At 38.2% G+C, this 12,481-nt stretch overlaps 1 long non-coding RNA gene across 1 annotated transcript in view; it reads left to right on the forward strand.

The window, feature by feature from the left end:
• Nucleotides 1–12,481, forward strand: part of LOC138805770 (uncharacterized) — a 32,623-nt gene that overhangs the window by 10,878 nt on the left and 9,264 nt on the right. The window contains exon 2 of the long non-coding RNA XR_011365640.1: nucleotides 1,895–2,081. This is a non-coding gene — a long non-coding RNA (uncharacterized lncRNA). The remainder of the gene's footprint in view (nucleotides 1–1,894; nucleotides 2,082–12,481) is intronic.

Here is a 12,481-nt window from a genome sequence, read left to right on the forward strand (position 1 = left end):
ACTAAGGCAAATAGTATTCCAGTATGATGGATATCATTATTCCCATTTATAGTCAAGAAAACATTCAAGGTGAATAAAATTTTGATAGCTACTAAAGTGAGGTTGTTAGAATTCAATCCCTGCTTTAATTCTTCAGTTACAACCATTGATATGGAAAATACCATTTCTGATAATGAATTGTTTTTAAGCATTCTAACATCAAAATAAAAAAAATGCAGTCCTTCATTCCCTAAACGACTATGGTTCGTATTTTTTTTCTAAAAGAAATCTACATTTGTAAATGCTTTCATTGATTTTTGAGTTTGACTAGAAAGACAAACTGGGTAGAGCACAGGTATTCATGGTTGGCCTTCAACACCAGACAATTGATTCTGTATGTGATGACTGAAACACTAGTAAAGAGGCCAATTGTCTACTTGAGTCCCAGCTGTGTTCTTTACCAGTTGTTTGAACTTGAGCAACTTGTCCCTATTCTGTGTTTTCATCTATAAAATGAAGGTGATCATTGTATCTATCTAAAGTTGTGTTGAGGATTAAAATGCTTAGGTGCCTCAAGCGGTAAAGGCTCAATGGTGAGCACTACCTGTTACTATGATTAGATATATGTGCAGAGTTGTGGAATTAAAGAGAAAAGAGGCTGGGCGCCGTTGGCTCACGCCTGTAATCCTAGCTACTCAGGAGGCTGAGATCTGAGGATTGTGGTTCAAAGCCAGCCCGGGCAGGAAAGTCCATGAGACTCATCTCCAATAAACCACCAGAAAACTGGAAGTGGAGCTGTAGCTCACGTGGTAGAGCGCTAGCCTTGAGCTGAAGAGCTGAGGGACAGCGCTCAGGCCCAGAGTTCAAACCCCACAACCAACAAAAAAAATAAAATAAAGAGAAAAGAACACTCACTATGTGTCCCAGTTTCTCCATGAGTTAGGTTTTTTGTTTGTTTGTTTTGGGTGATTGGGGGGGGGGGGGGAATTGTTTTGTTTTGCAGTACAGATTTTTAATTTAGAGTTTCACAAACTTGCTAGGCAAATATTCTATCATAGAGCCATTCCTCCAGCCCTTTTTAGCACTGGTTATCTTTGAGAGAGGATCTTGTTTCCTGCCTAGGTATAAGCCTGGACTGTGATCTGCCCATTTTAGGCTCACATCTTAGCTGGAAAGACAGGTGCACACCATTACACTTGGCTTCTTCTGCTGAAATGGGTTTCTATTCAGTATGGTTTAGACCTATAATTTTCTCAATCTCAGCCTCTCAAGTGGCTAAGATGACAGGTGTGCCACTGGGTTCAGCTATTAGTTAAGAAAGGGTTTCTCATGTGTGCCTGGGCTGGCCTTGAATGGTGATCCTCCCAATCTCAGTCTCTACATAAGACTGCAGTCCTGATCTACTGAAACCCAGACTATTGATTATTTGTAGTCTTTTTTATATGAATGACACCAAAACTAGGATGGTTATATTTGGAATCATAAAAACAAGATGGCACTGAAAGTTTCCTGAAGAGGTAGCAAAATGCTAAGTGGAAAACAAAAAGAGAGATAGAAAAAAAGAGAAGGGCCCTAGTAGCTCACACTGGTAATCCTAGCTACTCAGGAAGCTGAAATCCAGAGAATTGCCATTTGAGGCTAGCCCAGGCAGAAAAGTATGAGACTCCCATCTCCAAATAACCAGAAAAAACCAGGAGGGCTGGAGGTGTAGTTCAAGTGATAGAGAGCAAACTGAACAAGGAAAAAAAAAACCTGAATTAAAACCACACAACCAGCAAAAACCCAATAACATCAAAGGAACAATGTTTTAAGATACAGGACAGAACTGATGCTCTACATGGGGATCAAAATGCAGTTTTGAAAAACTAACTTTTAAATGCTATTTTGTCTTAATATTTCTTGCTGGAACTTTCAGAGAGAACATGTCCATTAGAGTCTAGATGTGCTGGGCCAAATCCCAGAAGCCCAAGAGGGAAAGTAACTCCCCAGAGGATTCTGGAGTCTTCTCTGCTCTACCCCTGGAAGGCTATGAACAGTGCTTCCTTGAGGATGGCCTTTCACTTACTCATCTGAGCATCATGACTCATTCCTGAGGATATTGAGTAAGTGCAGTTTTGGGTGTTTGTATTTTGTGACTTATACACTAATGTGGAAGGACCCTGGACTTTGGAGTCAGACAGACTGAGGTAAATCCTTGGTTTTGTCACTTAGCAGCTGTATACTTTAGGGGCTACCTGTCTCAGTTTAATCATAGGATTTCTTCTGAGAGAAGAATGGCCACCTCATCTCTTCTGACAATGGGATGCTTTTAGAGACAATTTACTGCCATTGCTTTACTTACTTTTTTTCCTTTGGTCCATCTTGTGGCCTGAACTCTGGGCCTGGGCGCTGTCCCTCTGCTTTTCAGCTCAAAGCTGGTGCTCTACCACTTGAGCCACAGTGCCACTTCTGGCTTTTTTTCTGCTTATGTGATGCTGAGGAATCGAACCCAGGGCCTCATGCATGCAAGGCAAGTGCTCTACCACTGAGACACCTTCCCAACCCCTGCTTTACTTTTTTTAAGTTATGAAATACTTAAAATATAAAGAGGCTGTGAACTGATGGCTCACAGAAGGCTCAGATCTGAGGATCACAGTTTGAAACCAGCCCATGTAGAAAAGTCCTCCTGAACCTCTTATCCCCAGTTAATGAACACATATGCATGTATTCTGAACCATTATATATGTTTCTTCTTCCTCCTCTTCTTCTCTTTATTCCTTTCTCTCTCTTTTTCTCCTTCCTTTTTTTTTCTTTGCTTTCTTCCTTCTTTGCTTCCTTCTTTCTTTCCTTCCTTCTTTTCTTCATTTTTTCTTTCTCTCTTTCCTTTTTTCCTCCTTCCTTCCTTCCTTCCTTTCTTTATTCATTTTTGGTGTCAGTACTGGGCTTCAAATCAGGCCTCTAACTCTTACTCAGCTGTTTCACTCACAATTGGTGCTTTACTGCTTACGCTATATATACCTGCCTGCCCAGGTAGCTAGGATTATATGTGTGACCCATCAACACCTTTAAGATCATATCCTTTAATATACAGTGCTTTGTTTTCTAAACAAGGATATTCTCTTATATAACCATAAAGATATCAAAATCTAGGAAACTGACATTGATAAAATACTCTAATCTACAAACCACTTAGATTACATCATTTGTCCTAATAATGTGCTGCCATAGGGAAAGAAAATCCAGAATAACAATTGCATTCTGTTGAAGGTCCTTAGTCTCCTTTACAGTGAGCAGTTAGTTTCTTATTCTATAATGATGTTGACTTCTTTTTTGTCAGTGGTGGGGCTTGAACTCGGGGCCTGGGTGCTGTCCCTGAACTCTTTTTGTTCAAAGCTCTACCACTTTGCATCACAGCTCCTCTTCCCATTTTTGAGTGGTTAATTGAATTTAAGAGTCTGACAGGGACTTTGCCTCTGGGCTGGCTTTGAACCTCAATCTCCGATCTCAGTCTCCTCAGTAGCTACAGTTATAGGTATGAGCCACCAGCACCCGTCTTTTTTTTTTTTTTTTTTTTGAGACAGGTTCTCACTATGTTGCCCAAGCTGACTTTGAACTTAGTATCCTTCTGCTTCAGCACCCTAGGTGTTAGGATTGCAAGTATATTCCATTATGACCAGTGTAACAGTGGTATTGTCTTTTATTATAAAAATATGAACCAGTGGTTTTAGTAAAATGTCCCTCAATTTGGACCTCTCTCCCTCTTCTTTTCTCTCTCTCCCCCTCTTTCCTTCTCTCCCTCTCTCCCTCTCCTGTCTCCTCTCCTTCCTGCCTCTCATTTATTTCCCTTATTTGTATCACCCCCCAATGCCATCCTGCCTCTCCTTTCCCTTGTCAAGGAACTTGCTGCCTTAAATGTTTTTGTCCTTTACTTAATATGATTCGATCTATAGGTGTTAAGTTTTTTATATTTGTGAGATTTTCTTTGTGGCCCAGTAAATGGCACTTCCTAAATGTTCCATAAAACCTCAGAAAAAATGTGCACTCTTTAATTCTTTAAATAATTTAAAAAGCTTATGCACCCAGGCCTTGTACATCACAAACTCCATGTAGTGTTAAATTTAAAAAATACTAACTTTGTAATCCTAGCTATTAAGGAGGCTGAGATCTGAGGATCACAGTTCAAAGCCAGTCCAGTCAGGAAAGTCCATGAGACTCTTTCTTTTTTTTTGTCGGTCCTGGGGCCTCAACTCTGGGCCTGGATGCTGTCCCTCAGCTCTTCAGCTCAAGGCTGGCACTTTACCACTTAAGCCACAACACCACTTCCGGCTTTTTGCGCTTATGTGGTGCTGAGGAATCGAACCCAGGGCCTCATGCATGCAAGGCAAGCACTCCACCACTGAGCCACCTTCCCAGCCCTCCATGAGAATCTTATCTCTAATAAACCACCAGAAAACTAGAAGTGGTCCTGTGGCTCAAGTGGTAGAGCACTAGCCTTGAACTGAAGAGCTGAGGGACAGCGCCCAGGCTCAGAGTTCAAACCCTACAACTGACTAAAAAAAAAAAAATACTAACTTAAAATATGAATATTAATTTAAAATACTAATTTATCCAGTAATTTGTTAACTGTCCTATTCAAATTTTGAATGCTTGACCTCTCATTGTTCTCATGTTATAAAGTCTTCCCACGATTGTAGGCTTATTTATGTTTGTATGTCTCCTACCTGTGCTGGCCCTGGGGTATGGTAGTGAGGGATCTTTCCATGTGGTTTGTGTCCTGTCCTCTGACCCACTCTGCTAGTAAGGGCCATGCTTCCCTGCCCTGTAGAGAAGTGAAGTTCAGGTCAGGACATTGCCTAAGCAACTGGGGCATCACAGGAACATGGGAATTAGGGAATTCAGACACACTGAGATGGAAGTAGCACTATGGCTCAAAGTGGTAGAGTGCTAGCCTTGAGTGGAAAAGGCTCAGGGTTAGTGCCCAGGCCCTTAGTTCAAGCCCCACGACCGACAAAAAAAACAAACAAAAAAGACACACTGAGAATCTTACTGAAGGTGCTATCTCCCTTTTTGTAAAATTTTGCTTGGCAACACAATTGTCACTTGCTGCCTTTTGATATTTCTCTCAAATGCTAACTTTTTGGATAACACCAGTTTTTACCTTGTAATATTTTAAAACTGAATTTCAATATTCCTGTGATACTTAAAGGATTAGAAGCTTTGAAAAAGGAAATCTTTCCTATGATTCACTATTGAATATTATTGGTTGTACTTTGGTAAACAAAATACACATGGAGATTTCAGAAGTGGGAAAAACAGACATGAGACTAATATCTATCTATCTATCTATCTACCTATCTACCCATATACATATATATGCTTTTTCGTGGTACTGAGGATTGAACCAAGGCTTTGTGCTGGCTAGGTAAACACACTATCACTTAAGCTAATTGAAAAATAAATTTAATCAAGCAAGTAAATAAGTAAACAACTTGAGCTATTTATTTTCTTTTTTGTCAATTGTGGGCTTGAACTCTGGACCTGGGCGCTGTCCCTCAGCTCTTCAGCTCAAGGATAGCACTCTACCACTTGAGCCACAGCTCCACTTCTGACTTTTTCTGCTTATGTGGTGCTGAGGAATCAAACCAGGGCCTCATGCATGGGAGGCAAGCACTCCACCACTGAGCGACCTTCCCAGCCCTTATTTTGTTTTTGAGAAAAGGTTTTGCTAACTTTGCCCAGGCTGTCCTCAAACTCATGATCCAATTGTCTCTGCCACCCAAGTAGCTGGAATTGTAGGCATGTGTCACCTCACTCAGCTAAGAGATGGATTCTTAAGGAGAAAACAGGGTTGATGAATGTTTCAAGAACATGCTGACCAGCTCTAGGAAGGTCATGAGCCAGGATAAACTTTGGCCACTGAAGATCTAAAAGAAACTAGCAAAGCTGGACAAAGTACAGGAGGTGGCCAAGAGACTGGCTCACATATGAGAGCTTTTGGTTGTATTCTAGAAATTAGGACCCATTGGAGGTTTTTAAGCAGAGAGTGAGATGACTAGGTTTGTCTTTGTAAATACTACTGTAGCAAGGTGAAGAATGACTAGAGAAGATCAGGGGTAAAAGCAAGAATTCAATTCAGGGCAACTAGGAAGTTGAGTAGTTTGGTATCTTCAGAGTAGCTTTTCCCCCTTGTCAGGAAGTTTAAACCTATCCCAGGTGTAGAGGTGCATGCATGTAATCCTAACACTCCACAGGCTGAGTATTGCAAGTGTGAGGCCAGCCTGAGCTATATAGTGAAACTCTGTCTTAACAAAACAAACACAAACACAAACAACAACAAAAGAGAGTTTTAACTTTGTAAAGAATTGTTTCAGTAATTCTTGATGGAAGTCATAGACTCCTCATAAGTCTAGAAGGTCTACTGTTAAACCATAACACCCCTCGACATTATTTAAATTTCATGGACATTTTTTTTGGGGGGGGGGTTCTGGTCGTGGGGCCTGAACTCTGGGCCTGGGCGCTGTCCCTCAGCTCTTCAGCTCAAGGCTAGCACTGTACCATTTGAGCCACAGTGCCACTTCCGGCTTTTTTTTTTTCTGCTTATGTGGTGCTGAGGAATCGAATCCAGGGCCTCATGCATGCAAGGCAAGCGCTCTACCACTGAGCCACCTTCCTAGCCCTTCATGGACATTTTGTTAAAACTAAAACTTGGAAAATATCAAACTTAAGTAACAGAAATAGTATATTGCCTTAGTTAATGATGATTAAATATGCTTATGTTTACTTCATCTTTTGTTTTACTTCATCTTTAGGTTTTTCTTTGACAAAATACTTAAAATCAATTCTTAAATATCATAATTTTGTCCTTACATTTTAAGTGCATTTCCTTACATAACACACAGCCATATTCACAAAATTAACAGCTTATTAGTAATATTTAATACCAATTCCATAACCAAATATCCTTGATTATCTCTTTTTAAAATGTTAGCTGGACCAAATTGGGATCAAAACCAGGACCATGCAATACATTTGGTTATTAGACCCTTTATTTTTCTTTTAATCCAGGGCACTACTTTCTTCTTCTTTTTTTGTTGTGCAAAATGTATTAATACTTTATAATAAAGTTTTTAATTAAAAAATACAAAAATAAAAGGAATATGACAAAATATGAAATTTGAGGCTTAGCTTGAAACTTGTAGCAAGTCAGATGCTGTCTTTGGAATGTTCCGTAAGTGTCTGGCTTACAACACAGTCCAGTGAGCCGTAAAAATGACCAGACTTGGCATACATATAAAATCTGTTAAATAGGAATGTGCTTAATATTTTAATTTTATCACCCATTCTTCTCAAGTTCTTGACCTGCTTGCTTACTAATTTGTCAAGTTACTGAATTAGCAATCTGAAAATAGCACACAGTGTCTCAAACATTTTTTATTTTTTTTTTGGCGGTTGTGGGGCTTGAACTCTGGGCCTGGGCACTGTCCCTCAGCTCTTCAGCTCAAGGCGAGCGCTCTACCACTTGAGCCTACAGCGCCACTTCCTATCTCAAACATTTTTAAAAACAATTAAGGTGATGTTAAAGCTTGCTGACCTCACTTCAGAGATTAGAAAATTAAACATAGTTGAACTGCCAGGTGCCAATGGTTCATGCTTGTAATCCTAGCTACTCAAGAGGCTAAGAGCTGAGGATCAAAGTTCAAAGTCTGCTTGGGCAGAAAAGTTTGTTGGATTTATTCCCACCAAAAAGCCAGAAGTGGAGCTGTGATTCAAGTGGTAGAGTGCTAGCTTTGAGCACAAATGCTCAGGACAGCACCCAGGCCCAGAGTTTAAGCCCCAGAATTGGCACCAAAAAATTAAACAAGTAATTTTTTTTCTTTTAGTTTCTTTTCTTTTAGTTACTCGTAATGTTTTGTTTCTGTGTTTTTTTGTTGGTCATGGGGCTTGAACTCAGCATGAGCGCTGTCCCTGAGCTCTTCAGCTCAAGACTAGCCCTCTACCTACCACTTGAGCCACAGCACCACTTCCTAAACAAGTAATTTTTTAAAAGCTGTTAAGCTAAGATGGGCAACAGGGGCTCACTCCTATAATCCTGGCTACTTAGAGGACTGAGATCTGAGGATCACAGTTTGAAGCCAACCCAAGCAGGAAAGGTCTCTAAGACTCTTATCTCCAATAAATTACTACAAAATAGGCTGGAAGTGGCACTGTGGCTCAAGTGGTAGAGTGCTAGTCAAACACAAAGAGGCTCAAGGATAGCTCCCAGGTCCTGAGTTCTAGCCCCAGAACCAGAAAAAAAAATTGTTGAACTGAAACACCAATAAAAAAATAAGCATTGATTTAAAAAACTACATTTGTTTTCAACTTAAGAATGTGCAGAAGCAGTAACCAAACATTGCACATGTGCCTGACCTCATGCTACATCTTCCCTAAAAAGAAAGACTTGATTACTGAACCATCTTTAGTTTCTGTTGCTGCAGAATTAGATATAGATCAGATTTAGACCAGAATTATATCACCTGCATTTTTGGCTTTATTGGCTCACCATGATAAGCAATGCAAAATTTTAAAAAGTAAAACATTAATTTAATGTTAATTACTTTGATTTTTTTAGCAGTTTGATAATTCAAAGCAAAGATATAATTGTAAATCAAACAAAAACTACACAAAACTGAGTATCTGCTATTCACTTGTGTTCCCACAGTCTTGTATGACACTAGAAAAATCATTTAAATATTTTAAGCCATGGTGTTTGTTTTTGTCTTCAAATAAATGAAAGAAAAAGACAAGCCTTTCCTTTTCTTCTTTATTTGAATCATTTTTAGCTTATATCTGCTATTTTTACTTTATTTTATTGTAAAGGTGAGGTACAGAAAGGTCATAGTTACATAAGTAAGCTATGAGTAATGTTACCCCATACCACTTCCCCTCCAACTCTCCTCCCCCTAAGTTGTAAAGTTCATTTCAACATAGTGTCTAGTGAATATCACTATTGCATTGATTCACCCTTTGTATCACTGTTTAAATAAGCATAACACAGATTTTACTAGCTTAACCAAATTTCAGTATACAGTTCAGCAGCAAGTACATGTCCAATCTCCAAAACTTTCCATCTTGCAAAGCTGAAACTCCATAATCACTGGACAATAACCCATTCTCCACTCCTTCCTAGTCCCTGGTGAATATCCTTCTGTTTTCTGTGTCCATGAATTTAACTATTCTAGGACCTTATGTAAACAGAAGCACGCAGTATTTGTCTTTTTGTGACTTGTTTATCGCACTTCACTCAGAGTTCTCAATGTTCAATCATGTTGTACCATGTGTTAGAAGAAATCTTTCTTAGTATAAGCATGAGAATACATCAATCTCAAGTAAAAAAACATTTCACAAAAGACCAACAAGGAAGGCCAAGAATCTGTCACAGGTTGAAGGAAATGGAAGAGTCATGATGACAAATGCAACTTGACACATTGGAATGGATCTTGGAAAAGAGAAAAGCTGGTGAAATTGAAATTGTTTGTGGTTTGGTCAATAGTGTATGTCAACATTAATTTCTTAGTTTTGACAATTCTTATGATTATATAAAATGCTCCTATTTGGGGAATGTGGACAAAGGGTAAATGGAAACTACTATTTTACAACTCTTTTTTCTATATAAAGCTATTTCAAAGTAAAGCTTTTTTTTCTCTGCTGAGGTTGAATCCAAGCCATATACATATGAAGAAATACTCATCACTTAGTTACATCCTCAGACCCAAAGTAAAATATTTTTAAAATTGTGTTTTTAAATAAAATTATTCTTCATAGTAATTATTTAAAGTAATGTAATCATTGTTTTTCCATTCATGCTATCATTGTTTAAATTCTTTTTGAAGCTCCTCCATTGGAATTGTCTTCAATTACCTAAAAATCCATGCTTGTAAAATCAAAAGACTCAGAATAAAAAGAGAACACAGTCTAAAAAGTTACTCTGCTCTTTTAACCACATTCCAGGAAATTCTATGATGTACCATAACTTAGTTTTCTCACTTTTCAAATGATTAGCATTTGAATTGTTCTCCAAGATGCTTCCTTTACAAAGTTTATGTGAATTCCTTTTGGTACATACATATTTGGGCTTGTTCAGGTATATCTTGATACTCTTATCTTTCCAAAAGAGGAATTATTAGTCAAAGGAAATAGCAACATTAAAATGTTGAGTCAGTCCTTCCAATCTGCCATCCATCAAAGCTTTGCATTTCCACCAACATGGAGGATGCTTTCAATCTTTTGCATTTTTGCCATTCTGTTAGACAAAGCCTATCATAATGGAATAAATGGGAGCAGCCTGGCCCAGTAAGGAAGTTTTCAGCGCTGACATAGTTTAGAATTGCTGAAGCTTAATGTTAATTTACTTTTTCTTTTTAGTCATCTACAGAAGCTGCACTTTTTAATTGTTCTCCCGACCATTACTCATTCTGCTCATCCACTTCTGGGGATAGGTAAAAGAAGCTGTCACACTCAGTTTTTGAGAGGACAAATATATGTAGGGAGGTTGAACATATGCTTATTTGTATTTCTTTCTTGGTGAATTGCCTAGTTGTGTTTGACTATTTTTGTTTTGGGTTTTTTTAAAATTTCTTTTTATCATTTGAGACATTTTTTGGTATTACCGGTGTTTAAATTCAGGGCCTTAAGATTGCTCAGCAGATACTCTACACTTGAGCCAGGCCCCAGCCCTCTTTTTATTTGTTTTAAAGGAACTCTTATTGTAAGTATTAATCCTTTCTCCACACAGATATTGTTTTTGTCATTTATCTTTTGTGTTCTCTTTTGCAATATGAATATTATATAGATGTTTGAGGAGGGTTCAGATAATTTTTTACTTCATTTAATCCACATTAAAAATCATTTTAAAATTAAAATACTAGGACCTAAGAACCATGCTTCAAAAAGTTACATATTAGAGCTCTAAGTGCTAAATATCCATGCTTTTTAGAGCATGGATAAAGGCCCAGGATCAAAGCAAAGCAAAACATAAAACTTCCTGGAGTCCCCTGCAGGATTCTCTTTCTTTGCCTTCCCACTCCCATTTCCTACCAGCTGCTATACCCTGTTAACTTCCAGGATAAAGCAAGACCCAACGGAGTTCTGTGTTAAACTATATAATTTAATCAACTGTCACTTTCATTATGGTGTTCTGTGTTTTATGTCAGGCCAAAAAAAGTTCTTCCAACTCAAAGTTTTTTAAAATAAATAGTTATATGATCATAGTTTTTTCTTTGTTTTAGTTTTTATTTTGTTTTTAGTTTGTACAGCACTGGGGACATTTAGATTTTTAAACCAACAGTAATTTATGGGTAGCTAATGATCCTTGTGCTGGTTATTGAGTGACCTAGTCTTCCCCCACTAATTTAAAGTGTCACTTCCATGAAATGTTACATGCAAGAGTGGGTTATTTTCTAGGTTCCGTTGCACTTCATTCATTAGTATTATTCTATTCTGCATGGTGTCATAGTTCTTTTATGTATGCCAGTATATCATAGGCCAAGTCTTTCACTGTATTTCAAAACTTTCTAGGCAATTCAACTTTGTGTGTGTGTGTGTGTGTGTGTGTGTGTGTGTGTGTGTGTGTGTGTGTGTGTGTGTGTGTGTGTGTGTGTATCACTGGAGTTTTCTGAGCCACATTTTAAGGCCTTATTTGCACTCATTATTTTGAGATAGGGTCTCATTTTTTGCCCAGGCCTGTGTCTGAACTGATGTGTCCTATTTTATGCTTCCAACACAGCAGGGATAACAGACATGTACCATCACACCCAGATGGAGCCTTGCAAACTTTTTTTTTTTTTTAACCTGGGCAGCCCTTCTACTTTCAGTCCCCTGAGATTATAGGCATAAACCACTGCACTCAGCTACATTTTCTTAGTGTATATTAACTGGAAAAATCAATGGGCTTTTGCTATTTTCCTGTTTGTATGTTTTGGAACATGGTCTCAGTCTCACTATTGTCTTGCCTCAGCCTCTCAACTAGTGGGATTATAGACATATGCCATCACATTTAGCTCATTGTTATTATCGTACATGTATAGAAAGTACCCTCCTATTAGGTAAAATTAGGCTTCTTCTTTCGATTTTTTTCTTTATTTTTCTTTAAAAATTTATTTTTAAATAGTTGTATATAGATTTGCCATTTAACATAGCAGTTTATAAATACAGTGGATCTTGCTCAATGTTACCCCTTTTGACATTCCCCTACCTACTCCTTCCCTCACTCTTCTCAGTCTTACAGGATATGCATTGAATTCTTGAATACATTCCTCCCTTCTGCTCTTCATTCATCTACTTCTCTCCCCTTGACCCTACCATACTCACTCCTTTCAAGTACCCATTTCCTGGTGTTTATTTTGTTGAGCTTTGACTTTGCCTTTTTAAGAAATTTGGCTATATGTAGTCTCCCTTGATGTCACCATTTTTCAGTTGCTATATTTGTATATACTTGCATGCCACCTAATTTATTTATTATTTATTCATTCATTCATTCATTTAA

Source organism: Dipodomys merriami, unplaced genomic scaffold, assembly GCF_024711535.1.
Source record: "Dipodomys merriami isolate MVZ:Mamm:240054 unplaced genomic scaffold, mDipMer1.0.p SCAF_4, whole genome shotgun sequence".
Lineage (NCBI taxonomy): Eukaryota > Metazoa > Chordata > Mammalia > Rodentia > Heteromyidae > Dipodomys > Dipodomys merriami.